The sequence below is a fragment of the Patella vulgata genome, chromosome 5 (genome assembly GCF_932274485.2).
Source record: "Patella vulgata chromosome 5, xgPatVulg1.2, whole genome shotgun sequence".
In the NCBI taxonomy this organism is placed as follows: domain Eukaryota; kingdom Metazoa; phylum Mollusca; class Gastropoda; family Patellidae; genus Patella; species Patella vulgata.
The window spans coordinates 60,700,597-60,716,944 of NC_065883.2; the positions used below are offsets into that span (position 1 = coordinate 60,700,597).

The 16,348-nt window shown below is 37.1% G+C and overlaps 1 protein-coding gene across 2 annotated transcripts in view; it reads left to right on the plus strand.

Moving 5' to 3' along the window:
* LOC126821683 (muscarinic acetylcholine receptor M1) overlaps positions 1-16,348 on the plus strand; it is a 71,918-nt gene that overhangs the window by 42,762 nt on the left and 12,808 nt on the right. Inside the window, exon 1 of one of the 2 annotated variants that reach the window (XM_050550155.2) lies at positions 9,947-10,312. The exons of the other annotated variant lie outside the window; for it this stretch is intronic. The gene's annotated coding sequence lies outside the window, so the exon portion shown is untranslated. Of the gene's footprint in view, positions 1-9,946; positions 10,313-16,348 lie in introns of those variants that run through there. 2 annotated transcript variants of the gene reach the window in all.

Genomic DNA, 16,348 nt, shown 5'->3' on the forward strand with positions numbered 1-16,348 from the left:
TGGGGGCATAATACTAAAATATGCAAATGACTACGAAAAAAGTCACTATAGAACCTAACAGAAGAAACATTTCCAGTTACATGTGACGCCCAAACGCACCAATAGCTACCGCATGGAATGCAGGTGATGCTTGGGATCATCATGGGGGTCCAACCCAAGATTTGCACGATTCTGACTTTGAATGTTACAGTCATTGTGGCATTGAATTCCAGGGTGGAAACATCAGTTTAATTGTTTTAGTGACCAGAAAACAAATTTTGATATGCGTCGGCTTACCCAAAATGAAAGGTTACGTGCCCTTGGCATGCTACAGATCGGCACAACACAGGCGGTTGTGGCGCGGACGATGAATGTTTCTCAGTCTGTCATAAGCAGGCTATGGTCCAGATACCGTGATACACAATCTGTACAGGACAGACCACGCTCAGGTCGACCAAGGGCGACAACTCAAGCCCAGGATCGATTTATCCCTACCTTGGCCTTGAGAAATCGTGTCATCACAGCAAATCAGATCAGCGCTCGTCTTCAAACAGACACTGGTGTGAGAGTGAGTGGCCAGACGATTCGGAATCGACTGCATAGGGGTCACCTTCGCGCCCGACGTCCTCGCGTGATCCCTTGTTTGAGAGATCATCACATTCAGGCAAGACGTCGTTGGTGTAGGGATCGTCAACACTGGGATAATCGACGCTGGAGCAATGTGATGTTTTCAGATGAGTCAAGGTTCACTGTTGATTTTTTGGACAGACGTAGGAGGGTGTGGCGTCGTCGAAACGAGCGCTTCCAAGACGTTAACGTCATCAGACATGATCGATTTGGGGGTGGTTCTGTTATGGTGTGGGGAGGCATCACTGTTGCTGGAAGAACGGCTTTACATGTTGTTGCAGGGCGTGTTACAGGCCAGTACTACCGGGACAACATCTTGGCAGTCCATGTTGTGCCGTTCGCACGACGTCATGGCCGCCGTTTCATCTTCCAGGATGACAACGCAAGATGTCACAGGGCCAGGATCGTTACAGGTTACCTCCAACAACAGAACATCACCACATTACCTTGGCCAGCACTGAGTCCCGACCTCTCCCCCATCGAGCATGTCTGGGACATGCTTGGACAGAGGTTACGTCAACGTCAACAACGTCCTGCCAATGTCCAAGAACTTGCTGCTGCGTTGCAACAGGAATGGGACAATCTGGACCAAAATGACCTTAGACGTCTCATTAGGAGTATGCCACGTCGGATCAATGCTTGTTTGGCAAACAGAGGAGGATTTACCCGTTACTGACTTGGTTGTGATGCTGTGGTAACTTTGCTGTTTGACCCCGGGTATCATTTTACCCTTATAATGGTCAGTCTGTGCCTTACTTAGTCTAACGATCATTTGGAATAAATCGATGAATGTGAACTTCATTTCATTTTGTCATTTGTTTCTTCGTCAGTTTCATTAGGTGACTTTAATAACACTTAAAAATCAAATATCCCCTACTTTTTTTGAATAGTATATATCAACATAATTTGCCGTTTTACAAAGATCGTATAAATTTATGATTTTACTTCGCAAATACCCCAGTCATAAATAAATATTACGAGTTCAATTGCTCTGTAAGGAGAATATAAGAAATATGAAATAGACAAGTTTATAGCTTATAATATTTATATTGCTATCCCGGGTACAATTTTATAGCCTAAGTTTGAATTAGCCCTCTGGAGAAGTTTGCTGATGGACAAACACTAAAAGTCGTTTTCATACACTCATATATTGTCTTCACACCGTTAGGAAGAAGTTACAACAATGAAAGAAACCCTTCTACCATGAACCCTCGTACGTACATACGGTCCATGATAATACAACTCCGTAATTCCAAGTCTCTTCTACCATGGACTCTATATTATAAAAAAGTTATTCTACCACGAACCAATTCCTACAGCAACGACACTTCAGGTGTGAATTCAGAAGAACGTGTTAATCTGTTAAATGCAGCTGTAAATAATTAAAATAGATAAACGCACCAAAATCGCATTTATGTTTGTCAGCAACAGATGATAGAGTTCATCATATCTTTTTTTTAAACATACAGCTACTCGTAGAGATGAAGGAGTCAATGTTATATTCAATCCAGGTTACCAGATTATCTTCAAAGGTGTCATCACATGTCTGGTAGACGCAAATCAGGAATTATTAAACCAGATTATCTTTGAGGTTTTCATGATGAATCTGGTATTGCACAATATAACACGTGCGGGTAGTGATTACACAGCATGTCTCTATGAATTAATACCGACTGGAATCGTGGTATTGCCATGATTTACTTATTATTTATTTTAGCTCTACATTGTTAACATTTAACAAGTCAGAGGATTTTAGAAACTTTCCAGGATTTTCAGCTGTTCTATACATGTAGGTGACAGGGAGGACCCCCTTGCCTCCCCACCACCACCTTATCAGGTGTTACTGTCCCTTTTATTAAGAGTCGTTGTTAACAGAAACATCGTTAACGCGTTACGGATCGAGTGCTTTTTTAGGTTCTTTTTTTTGGGAACTGTTCCGCGTGGCATAAGGTATGATCCTGTCTGTCCTTGTTTGGAATTGTTCCACGTGGCATAAGGAATGATCCTACCGGAATTCTTATTCGTGCATTCAATTTAGATATAGTTATAGCCCCAGTCACAGAAATGTTCTACATATCGAAGGTTTTTAAAAATTATTTTCAAAACCGTGCTGGAATTTTAGTAGGTGGTGAGGATACATCCTGTGGCGTCATTTATCTGTCTTCCAGTCCCGTGACATTCCATCCTCTTAAATGCTGTTATTGCTCCTTTGACTTTTATCACAAAACTCTGACGACCTTACCCCCATTGAGAAAGCTTCTGTTGGGTGTATATTCGTTGCTTGTGAACACTATGTTTAGCATTAAAGTCGGAGTTAGTGGTTTTGTCCAGAGAAATAAATATGAATATAAATATAATTTTGTTCGAGACCCAAAGGAGAGAGAGAGAGAGAGAGAGAAATGGGGTTTAACGTCCGCTCGACACAAACTAGGTCATTTCGGGACTAACATATGATTTAATTTTATTTCAATAATTTGCTTGCGCGTAGGGGTCTTTAGCAGTGGGAGGAAACCGGAGGACCCGAAGAAAACCCACGACGTTGGACAGGCGACCCTACTCCTTGTCACGTACAACCGGGGATTCGAAACCACACCAGTCGACTCAATGACAGGCCGTATGATACAGCGCGCAGCGTGCACGTGCTAACCATTCAGCCATCCAACTCCCCAGACCTAAAGGAAGAAACTAAAGCATATTCTGATCGATAGTGTGCGAGATTTTTTAAATTCTTGATTTCAAAATCTTTACTCTTTTTGTTCTCAATGATTCCAACCCAGGTCATGATGAAAAATTTGCGGCTGAAATATTTATAATTGTTCCCTTTAGATTGCTGCACGAATGAATGAATAAATGAGTGATCCTCCTTTTCATCATATTGAAAGCGAGATTTAGATTCAATTCCCCGCTCTTAATAGTGTCATTCTTATCAGATTGTTCGAGATTTATCAGTTTCCTAAACCTCCCCCCTACACATTAAAGCTTTGCCACCATATGGCTTCTATTTCCCCTTCAAGTCAATGATATAGATTGATAGTCAACTAATTCAACATACAGATCGATATAAGTCCCAATTCAATATTATTCTTGTGTTAGCATGAGTGACATTTTAGAAGCAGATATTTACTATATTTCTTTTAATTTGTTAATAAAAGGCTATAACAGTTCCAAGTTTAGTCAAGGATCTTGATGTATTGTAAACGATATATCTGACCCTGAAAAGCAAGTATTATTAAGATAATCGTTTATTAGTATCGATAGTTTCAACATACATTATGCAAGAGCTAAATCTGCGTATTGCAGGTCTTTCTTTACACCTGAAATGTTATCTAAATTATTAATTAGACATTAATTAACTTATGGAAACCATAATCAACTCTCGATGTCAACGCTAGCCCGCGATGTTTATTGGATTAGGTTCCGATTTGCTGTTCGACTTCCATTCATGATTTAATCATGAAATGGATAATCGAGACTGTGTTTTTTATCGTACCGACTTTAGTAATGATGACCGAGGCTAGACCGAAAATTCAATCGCTAAAATCTCTGTTCAGAGTGGATAAATGTGACTGAAATTGTCAGCAGAGAGAGAGAGAGAGAGAGAGAGAGAGAGAATTGGGGTTTAACGTCCACTCGACACAAACTAGGTCATTTCGAGACTAACATATGGTTCAATTTTATTTCCATAATTCGCTTGCGCGTAGGGGTCTTTAGCAGTGGGAGGAAACCGAAGGACCCGGAGAAAACCCACGAAATTGGACAGGCGAGAAATTGTCAGCAAATTCCCTTTACACTATCTAGTTTTTAACTATTATAGTTAGAACTGGCAGCTCTTTATATAATCTCTCATACTGTATCTTTAAGAATGAATTTATTTAAGAAAACATCTGAATTGAAATCTGCAGAATTGTTGACTGAAATGTTTTGGAATCAAACGTTATCAGACTAAGTAGCGTCGTTATCTCTAAACCATCGGTCCAACTAGCTGTATATAGTAACAAGTGCTTATGGTGATTGGGTGGCCGAATGGTTTTATGCGTGCGCTTTAGACCAGATAAGGTCTGTTATTATTTCAAGTGGTCTGGTTCCGATTACCAGCTTGTGCCTGACACGAAGGTAGGGCGCTTGTTCAACCTCGTGTGTTTTCTCCGGATCCTCGCACAGGCGAATTATAGAAATGATAACTGAAACATATTTTAGTCCCGAAATGAACTAGTTTGTGTCGTGTCAAGTGGTAGTTAAAGCCTATTTCTCACTCTCTTTTCCCAGAGGACTTGGCAACACGTCTTATGTCGGCGGTCCTAGTTGATAGGACAAAGCAACTGCAAATACTATGTTGAGACGTACTTTGGCATTTGTCGCTAAAATATCAAATTTCTCACGGCTTATATCTACTCAGCTTGATTATTTAACATTTAATTAAGAAAACAAAATCAAAATACCAACGCTAGATAATGTCCTGGCTTGGTTTCAATAGGATTTAAAACGGGTCTATCATTAAATTGTTCGTGGACAACGACAGGTAGCAGCATGGTTTGATGAAATTCCAATTCCACATATCTTTGTAAATACTAAGCGGAATTGAACCATTATTGGACCATAAGCCTACTAGAGCCCCAGCGTTCGTGATATAGTCCTTATTGCTTTAAATTATATACCAAAATCATATTTACAAAATCAAGCTATACATACGTGACCGACTTGACGTTACATAACCTTTTGTCAGTGTCTACCTGATTTTACTAAAGGTCACTATAACGATATGGCTATCCTGGAAGCAGGTCGAGCATTAACTTAATTAAATTAAATGAGTTTAGTGGGGTGTCTTTGGAAGCCCAGATATTCCATTTCTGATGTATTAGCAATCACGTTCGAGTGAACTACCTGAAGTAAATCTACAACATCGATTCATGTACACATTCCGAATTAACTTAATGTCTAAACAATAAGTCAGCGCCGTATTTATGCTCGCGTGAAGTTCTGATCAGCTTTTCCAGATTTCACGGGGTATCCATAGATGAAAGTAGAATGCAAATCGAGCGCCAAAATCTGTAGAATTAGACTAATTATTTCGTCTGAAAATTTCTAATTAAAATTGTGTAAGGGACTTGGTAATTACGACGATGACTTAGGCAAGTATTTGGGTACTTATATACATCTAACAAGATATTGGGGGACTTCCTACCTACTCACATATAACTAAAAATTCATATGGCTTAGAAAAGTGCGTATGTGTGTGTGTCTGAAATAGCTTTATTTAAGTCTGCTTCAACGGAGGGGATATCGTCGACAATCTTAGAAACGGTGGCGTTGTGCTACATACAGTTGCATAGGTCCAGGACCGTCGATGATAAAGTGAGAGATTCTGATTTAGTCCCAAATAATGTGTTCGATAGGTGAAACTGATGATACGAGATGAGGCAAATTTTAAACGATTCAGAAATCGCCTGTAAATCTCATTTTCGTTTTTTCCTTATATGGCGATCACAAAATAGGCTGTACATGATAACGATGTTTCAAAACTGAGTAAAAATTACACTTTCAATCAAAGAGACCATGTCCTTTAAGATTTTTGTGGCTATATTTGTATTGTCATTTTATTGAAATACTCTCTGTACATGATAATAATATCACATGCGGTAATCAAATAAATGCGATGGAAATGCCATTTTTAATATTCGGGAACGTCAGCACTTAGGTCGTTTAGTGCTAACATCATTTTTTTTCTGATCTCAAAAATATTTGGTAGGGTAGCCAAACGATGTATTTAAAAATGTATACGGCAATATTCAAATTTCAATTTTAGGAAAATTCCTAATAATAACATTGTACACAATGGTTAATTTCCTATGGCCTTGGTTTTCAATGAGTTAAATCATAATTTAAATTATTTGTTAACACACCCATAACGCTTTTAGTTCACTTAATTGCCAATTTTTTAAACACCAATTTTTACAATAAGGTTTGCAAAACATTACTTTTTAAATAAATGCACCGGGGTTCCGTCCACTCTGAATTCTAGAAGAAAAATCATTTGCATGAACTGCCAATCCATAAACGGCACCGCTTGTTTTTTTGTACTATATGAACAACTGAACACTAATCTGTTTCAGTTGCATAGGTGTAACCCAACATATGATTTGATGATAGTTTGATAAAGCTATGAGTTAAAACTAGGTCTTAGTGTTTGCACTTCTGCTATATTCCCACTATAAAGAATCGTGCTACGATTGAAATCGATCGTGGTTTTAATCGTGGTTATCCTATCAGGTCTTATCATATATTGAGGTCATTCGTAGCAATCGTGGTGCCCATATCGAAACGTATCTGCACGTAGCAGATCGTGGACGCATCTCACGACAGTGCTAACTTGGCACTATCGATCACATTCATCAACCCCAGTGTTTTTTTGACAATAGGTCAACAATAATTGACAGACATGACATTTATGTCAAATAGACGCACCTATAATTAAGTTCTTTTTGTTTAAAGTTTAAATCAAATTTCAAAGAAATCCCCGTAAATATAAGTTTTAAAAGTTTGGAGTATTCCCAGGAGCAATGGGCCTAATAATACTTGAGCTTTCAAGAGTTTTTCTGCGTTTTATTTGCTGCGATATCTCCAAACAACGCCTGAAATGTGTAAACTATATAAAACATATATAGGACAGACGCGGTCTGTTGAATTCTGTTCCATCCTATTTTCTTTTGCAATGATCATGTAACATTGGAAATAGGTCACCATTACGTTATTTGTGATCGAATACTTCCCACTTATTTAGCGCATGCGCAGGGGTGTTTTATGTGCAAGAGAACCGGAGTAGACAGAATCTCAGAGCCACATACGACCGACAACTGGAGTTGATCGACCAGATACGCCCCGAAGCGCCACACTATAGGCCACCCTAACACGCCTGGCCCATTTTTTGACTCGGGTCTGCCCAGCTTCATAACAGATGCCCCGATACATACCAGAAGTGTAAGTACCAGCAACAACTTGTCAATTTTAGTCAAGTCCCTGTCTGTTCTGGAGTCGATGACCATGATCTTATTAGCAAAGAGGTCAACATAACATCAAATCACGTAGTACACATCTCTTCAAGACATCACAATCTCCGACCCCGCAAACAATAATGCTACTCAGACATTTCAAACTAGTGGTATAACCCAGATCAGCACACACTTAATTATTGGCTTGCGAGTGATTTAGGGTTGAAATCGAAACATGCCGTGCGTCATCGCTGGGCTTCTGTTTTATCGGTCTCTTGTCAAAAACTGATCAGATCCCAGAAGATCGAATATCTGAACCACGTGACCTAATAACTCTCCCACATCTTTTGCAAGTACTAAGAGGACCGAGTTGTAGCTTCATTACTAAAACACGAGTGACGTGAAATCGAATACAAAAGGTCTGAAACAGACTAATCGCTTCTTAGACAGGTTTTACATTGTTTTGTAACAAGGTTTAATTTTTAGTGTCGCAACATAATGTTTTGAATCTGTAATACAACATAGTATTTATAGAAAAATATTTTCAATTGCTGTCTCGAAAGCCATAGAGAGAGAGAGAGGTGGGGTTTAACGTCCACTCGACACAAACTAGGTCATTTCGGGACTAACATATGGTTTAATTTTACTTCAATAATTCGCTTGCGCATAGGGGTCTTAAGCAGTGGGAGGAAACCGGAGAACCCGGAGAAAACCCACGAGGTTGGACAGGCGACCCTACTCCTTGTCACGTACAACCGGGGATTCGAAACCACGCCAGTCGACTCAATGACAGACTTTATGATACAGCGCGCGCACGCTAACCATTCAGCCATACCCCCCCCCCCCCGAAAGACATGGTCACTAACCAAGACGGGTTGGGTATGATCACATCAGAACGAAATTCACATTTCGGAGCTGTTAAGTGCCAGTCAAAAGTATGGAACACATATTCGTAAATTATTAGGGAGATTGGAGCCCACTAATCCGACCGTTTCACGAAATTTTAACTAACATAAAATCCAAATTTAGTAATTTGATTGGATAATATTAGATTGATTTTAGTGCTTAGCCAATCAAAATTGAAGTATCTACTAAAATATGGAATTTATCTTAAGTTAAAATTTCGTGAAACAGGTCCCTGATATCAGTGATATTAGACAAAGATCATGGCAAGGAAATCGTCCATCATTCACCCCATGTTTGCATAGCAAGTATTTTAAGTAGAAATTTTGCAAGCCCCGCTTCCTGTGCTTAAAAGGAATATTGGCTTTAAATTACAGAACTGTACCCATAGAAAAAATGTTCAGATTTTCTTTGGGAAATTATATCATCGATTTTTTTTTCAAAATGGAGAGAGAGAGAGAGAGAAATGGGATTTAACGTCCACTCGACACAAACTAGGTCATTTCGGGACTAACATGTGGTTTAATTTTATTTACAGAATTCGCTTGCGCGTATCGCTTGCGCGTAGGGGTCTTTAGCAGTGGGAGCAAACCGGAGGACCCGGAGAAAACCCACGAGGTTGGACAGGCGACCCTACTCCTTGCCACGTACAACCGGGGATTCGAAACCACGCCAGTCGACTCAATGACAGACTTTATGATACAGCGCGCGCACGCTAACCATTCAGCCATCCACCCCCCCCCCTTTCAAAATGGACGGAAATTTAAACCAGATATGTTATATAAGGTATGTTAAAGGAGCTAAATCGCTATTCTTTGGCACCTAGAAATGGGCACAAATGGGCCGCAACGCATATAATAATGTAATATAAATGTATATAAAAAACGGATTTACATTAAATCGTTTCTGTTTTTACTGTAATTTCTAATCAGTTATGTTCGGAGAAATACCCGAAGAGTCCAACTTGAATGGCAGTCTTTGGCGTCTGGTTATTCCAGTCTATACCGGTAGTATTCTCTTGTGAGATGTATTTAGCCTCGCTCATCGAGTCGCTTCTTTACAAATGGCGCTCGAAAGCATTCTGGGACGCGACGCGTGTGCCAATTTTAAAATTTATATTTTGTCTTAAATATATATCGGATATCAGAAGTCCATTTTTTTACGGTAAGATAACAACACCAAGGTTGATTTCAATTGGCCAATAAATCGTGTGTGCAATGTCGAAGACTGGATAATATTGAGTTAAAAACTTGCCTCCTTTAACACAACTTCGGGTCGTCATAGTGCGATCATTCTATTTTATAACACAGTATTTATTTGATTGATAGATATAGGTGTCAGTTAACAATTGTTATTTATAACAATCATTTTAAAAATGCTTCAGTAACAGTCATATAAAGTTGTATTGACATATGCCATGAATTAATGTTTTCATTGTCAGAGCAAACAATGTCACGTGTAGACAATTTTTATAAACACGACAGTGGTACTGTGATAAGCAATGTACATGTATAGCATTTGTCACATAGTTTGCGGAGATATACACACACACATTCAGACCAGAAATTTCTAAATAGTTTGAATCTATTCCGGGACGTGTTTTTTGGGGATTATTTAAACTTCAATCAGCATAGTTAAATGTGTACACTTGTGTGTTGGCGTGTGTTTGTATTTATTTGGAATTAATGTGGATTGAAAAAAGTAGCAGTGGAGATTTACATACAACTCATATAGTCACTGTGAATGTGGTGCTTCTTTTGCCAAAACAACATTGTTATATAATCGGATATGTAGTTCAAGTTATGAGTTATCAAAAGGTAAAAAAATACTAATACGTGAATTCCTAAGCAAACGGCAAAAAAATGTCAGCTATGTGAACTACCGCAAGAAATAATCAAATATATATGTTTTAGACCAATTATTATTAAGCATAGCATACCTCTTGTACACATGGCTAATTATAGCGCCCCCGCGTTAGTCTTATATTTTGGAATTTAAAATACAAGGACCAGGAAAAGTAAAATGTTAAACGAAACTAACATATCCAGAAAGTCATATCATTACTTGTTGAAATTAATTTCCATTCACAAGATTAATGAAGTAATAAACTATAACACATACTTATGGAAGAACAATTACTGATTTATTTGGGCGACGTTTCGAAGAGTATTCTCTCAACGTTTTCAAGTATGTGTTATAGTTTATTGCTCTATCCAGTTACTAATTTAAATGCCTCTAAAAGATCATTAATGAAGTAATTGACTTATATGTCAGCTAATATTGCAGAGTTCATTATATAGAATAACATTAATTTAGTGAACAATTAGATTACAATTATTTCGTTTCATTTATAAAAATACTCTTGTTTTGGCATTCCATTAAGTGCAACATACATGTTGTTTCCAGAATTCGAGAAACCGAACTCATTCAGCATTTGATTAATAAATTAAGGCACCCGCTATGACATGATCAAGGTACATGTCAGTCACTGTATATAACGAAACAACATGTTCTTGACTAACTATTAAGTCGTTGGATCGGAGAATATCATAGCATTTATTCTGCTCTCTTTGTTTACAGCGGATGACAGATGCCCTGTTAACGTCATAGTCGACGTGGCGAGTTGTTAATTAAAGACGATACCCATTTGTATATTGGCATGAGCATGGTTCATACTATTTCTGTATTAGAATAAACGAACGACTTAACGAATATGCAACGGCTGGATTTGTCCTGCCCGTATAACGGAAATGCCACACCTTCAGTATAAAAAGAATATTCACGAATGAAATGTGTAAAGAATTTTTGGAAGAATATGTTGTTCCAATTTAGCATTTGGGAAATGATCGACCAGAAGTATCAGTTTATTGAGTATTGGGCCAGCATGATCATAAAAATGAGAAGCAACATGAAAATAAATGGGTGGACAACATCCTACGGTTATCGGATTAATGGGTATCGAACAGAAGGATGTCATATTATTAGGCTGCTCTCCCAAATCAACTACCTGACAGTAATAGCAGGTTTCATTGGTCAATAAAAGTTAGTATTGATCCATGGAATAATTGGTTTATTTTCTGGGAAAATGTTACAGTTTGTGATGAATGGTGCCCATAAGGTGATAATTAAAAAATATTGATAACTGACATACTATACTTTACAGAAAGAATTCGTAATAAAAATGTCCCAAAATATGTGATAGATATGAGAACGTGCAGATTTCATCAATATAATGCATACCTTCTAAATAGTATACCATTTACCAAGTAGCCTACTCCGATCTTCAGTCTAACAACTCCTCAAATACCATTTACCAAGTAGACCACCTCGAACTTCAAACTAGTAACTTTTCAAATACCATTTACCAAGTTGAACACTCCTAACTTCAGACTAGTAACTTCTCAAATACCATTTACCAAGTAGATCACTCCGATCTTCAGACTAAAACCTCCTCAAAATACCAACTTTTTATCTGGTAATAGGTCGTGGAGCTAATTATGATAACGCTGGAACCAGCAGCGCATTAAAAACTTTAGAATTAGTGTGTTTATGTGCTTTATAAATGTTAATTATACATGTATTAGTTTCATAAATTATACTTAGAATATTGATTATATAGTATTAAATATGGTGTGTGTTCTTTAATGATACATTTTGACTAGCGTGATTTTGTTGGATTCAAGGTGTAAAAATGTATTATCACATTTCATTATTACGCTGATTATGAGACTGTCAGGTGTTTAAGATAAGTACGAACATTGGTGTAAAAGCACATATTACTGTACTATGGGTGTACATAAAGTGATTTGGTTTAATGCGTTGACGGTCAAAATTGTACGGCAGTCGTTTACGCCGGCTTAGAACATTCTACTCGGTTTTGTAATATTATTTTGTTGTTTGTGAATCAGCCATTTCGAATATTATGGATACTAATGAGTCAGAAGTCAAGCCCCTTTAGAAGATATTGGATTGAATCAGTAACCAATGAAATAGATAAATTTTATGACCAAAGGTAAAATGATCGGAACCTTTCTTAATGTTTCTACTTAACTCCAGCTTAAAACATTTTCAGAGATAACCGAATACTTCAGTAAACTCGTCAGGCTACGATCGTGTGTAAATATCATTGTTACTGAAGTCTTTATATGTTTTAACTTCTATAAATAATCTATTGATTTTTATTGAACTTATTTGAATACACTGGCATATGGGTGGATATAAATACATGTATATCGAAATGTATATATTGAAATAATTGTGCAACAATCTGAACATCTGATGTGCACTGAATGACATTATACTCTAGAATTGTCCATATAAAAAGACAAATGCAGGGATGTCGATTATAATGGGTCACCCAATAAAAAATTAAAGTTACAGATAGTCAGACAATAGTAAATGCACGCGGAATCCCCACGTTGGGGGCGGGGCTGCCAGAGCAGTCTGTAGATTAGGAATGTTTCGTGCGCTTTTAATAATACAAGGCCTTTTTATTAATGTAGATTACCTCAACCAACAATCCAACATAATTCTTAAATAATTGATGTAGATTACGCCAAGTACAACACATAAATCGAGATTTAGCTCGCTATATATTAACGTTGTCATTGTACCTATTTTAGGAATTGCATATAAAATATTTTTTTCCTGAAAATAAATAAAATTCCGAATAGGTGGTTTTTCGTGCCTGGGATAGTCTGTCGATGAACTGTTACTCGAGGTATTGGTGTTACATCATTAATGCAATTAAACTAATTGAAACCGCAAGGTCACTTTCCGGTTAATTGCATAATGCGAACCATGGCAGTGCCAGTATAGCTTCAGGTCATGTTAGTATTAAATAATAGGTTAAACGTTCGTGTTCTTCTGAATGATTCAAACGCGTGGCCCTGTAAGTAATAAACCACTGAATTTCTGTACTTAAAAACGGTTCCTGTTCTACATATGGTAGTAATGTTTCTTTGTTTTAAAAAGACTTAAAGTTCGTGGTCAAGGTTAGCGTCATCTTGTAACGCTTGCCGCACACCACCCAATGTCTTATTATTATTGCTCACTCACCTCAAATTCAACTAGAACAGTGCCTGAAATGTTTCCATCAAACTATATTCTTAATGAACCATATGTTGAGTTTGCGGTAATCATTAATCAATGAATGCAAGGGGTTAACACCCTACTGTGCTGTACCTCCTGGGTTAAGACGGGAGAAGACATTAAATATATATTATTTAAGATGAGATAAAGAGCTGGCAGATCTCACTATAATAACTAAAAACTAGATAATGTGAAGGGAATATGCTGAAAATTCCAGTCAGTCAAATTGTTCCACTCTGAACCGAGATACTAGTGTTTGAATTTTGGGCCTAGACTCGATCATTATTACTAAAGTGGGTACGGTAAAAAAGATAATCCCGATTCAAATCGGATTCAAACCCAGTGAAAATCCGTCACATAAGATGGCATCGAGTGTCAGTTAAGGTCTTTTCATGTTAATAAATATCTAATTAATAGTTTATATAACATTTCAGGTCCAAAGAAAGACCTGCAATAGGCAGATCTAGCTCTTGCATAATGTATGTTTAAGGCTAAATGAAGAAAAGACCTACCACTGAACTGTATTGCACGTAAAGTTAGCTTTAAGAAAGAATTGAGGCCAGATTCTGAAATCGATCCGCGATAAACACTGACACAGATAATGAAAATATTGTTTGTAAAAGGTGGCATATACACAATGCCACCTTTCACCGCTAAGTGTTCTTTAAAGGCAATCATTGTCTTTACTGCAATCAAATAATATTATCCCAACATAGTAGTAATCTCGAGACTATAATAACTGCAACGTTCAATATTTTCCTTTAAAAGCTAAATTTTCTTTGAAGACACTAGTATTTATTGGCATTGTAATCAAATATTTTTATCCATAAAAGAATGATATAAAGAACTGGCCTCTCTCGCTATCAGACGCTAAGTGAGAGGGACGCAATGACGAGCTTTACGTCATGGTTTTGAGTTTTTGCGCCTTTTCACAAATCGTAAAATTGGCATGGTTTCAATGCAATTTTCAACATTATAATCATAACCAAAATGCTTAAACAGTATCAAACATATACCATGGGTCAGATATGCTACAAATCGACTCTAGCATGTTCCACACAGCCCAATATTACTCGACGGCACTGTGAGGGACCTTCCCCTCCCCCGCACACATATGAAAATTGTTTTTTGGGGCCCGGACGGGATCTTATTCCTCGTTCAAAATCATGGGCCACCACACCCCTGCTCGCTATAATAGTTCAAAATAGATAATGAAAAATTGAAAATTTCAGTCAAATTACTTTATTCAGTGCGAAGTTATGAGTGTTTGAAGTTTTAACAAATGTAGCTTAAATTGTTTATTATCGTAACAACGGAACCTGATAATAGAGACTATGTCTCGATTATCTATTTTATAGCGGTGTTCTAATCTACTTAAAATCTAAGCCATCCGATATCATAGAAAGCTGATTTTGGGTTTGTCAAGTCAACAAATGTTTAAATAAAAATTTATATAGCACTTGAAGCCAGAATAAGACCTGCAATAGACAGATATAGCTTTTCCATAAGGCATCTACTGTAACTATAGCTAGTGTTAATAATACACGTTTCCTATTCTCACTATATTTTCATTTATGACCCTACTCACCAATGACACACGTCGTGTTCAAAGAAACGCAGCCACTTGTAATTTAAAGGGGTAACATGCAGTTATGAAAATGGAGTATATAGATTACAAAAGGAGCCTGAAATTTGTTGACTTTGAGAATAATCCATGTGTTGGATCGTAGAAATCTAATTATAGATAGATTATAGTATTCATTAAAAAGTATTCCTATTGTAGAACATATAGCTCCAAAAATCAATCAATTGTGAGTAGGAACTCTTTCTTCGCGAAATTATTAAAAAAGGTTTTGTATGGAGTTTAGAGTAAGTGTATAAAACTATAAACATTGCAAATATCTACTGAATGTGAAATATTTAAATTGTAATATGTTAATCTTAGCTCTTTGATTTTTTATCATACACAAATTGGTGGTTTGATTCAATTCTTTGTGTTGATTGACTTTGTGGTGTGATAATCTGTGTCCGCGTGTTAAAAAATACGCCTAATCTTTTATTCAGATTTGTATCTGAATAGGGATTGGGGAACAGGCATAGCCTAAACTAAACCCACCCCCTTTCCCATTTATGCCCAATTTTGTGTTCAACAGTGGCAGTTAAAGTCACTACCTAGAATGACAATTTAATGGTATAGAGCTTAACCCTTAATAGCCGAAATACCAAAGCACATTGACCCGATAAACAGTTATTTTTTTATCTTAATTAATGAGATTTTCTCACTTTGAAATCGTGAGAATTTAAATATCACTTTAAGTACGATTTGGCTACATTATGCTTCCGGCTTCTAGGTGTGCATTAGTTTCTTCGGGTTTCACGCCATCATCTTTGTTTGTCGCAGTTCTTTACATCTTTTCCGTATAAATCACGTCATTCTTGGACAGATGTTGGCACTGGCATTTCACTTAAAGATCTGAGATAAAGGACAGCACATGATTACTCTTTTAATGAAAGTCAGTATATTCGGTACTATGTTAATGTGATAGTTTTCCATTTAGGAATGTCAACTTAATATTATCTGAATTCGATTCTGCCTTTAGTTTTATGTACGCCCCCGCCCTTTCCCTCTATGAGTCATAACGTTCCTACTTGTGTTTTAAAATAGTTTTGGATTATCCCACATAATGAAAATATAAGCAGCCATGATCTAATAGTATTTAGTGTAGATTTACATACGTTAATGAACATTACCGATGTAAAAT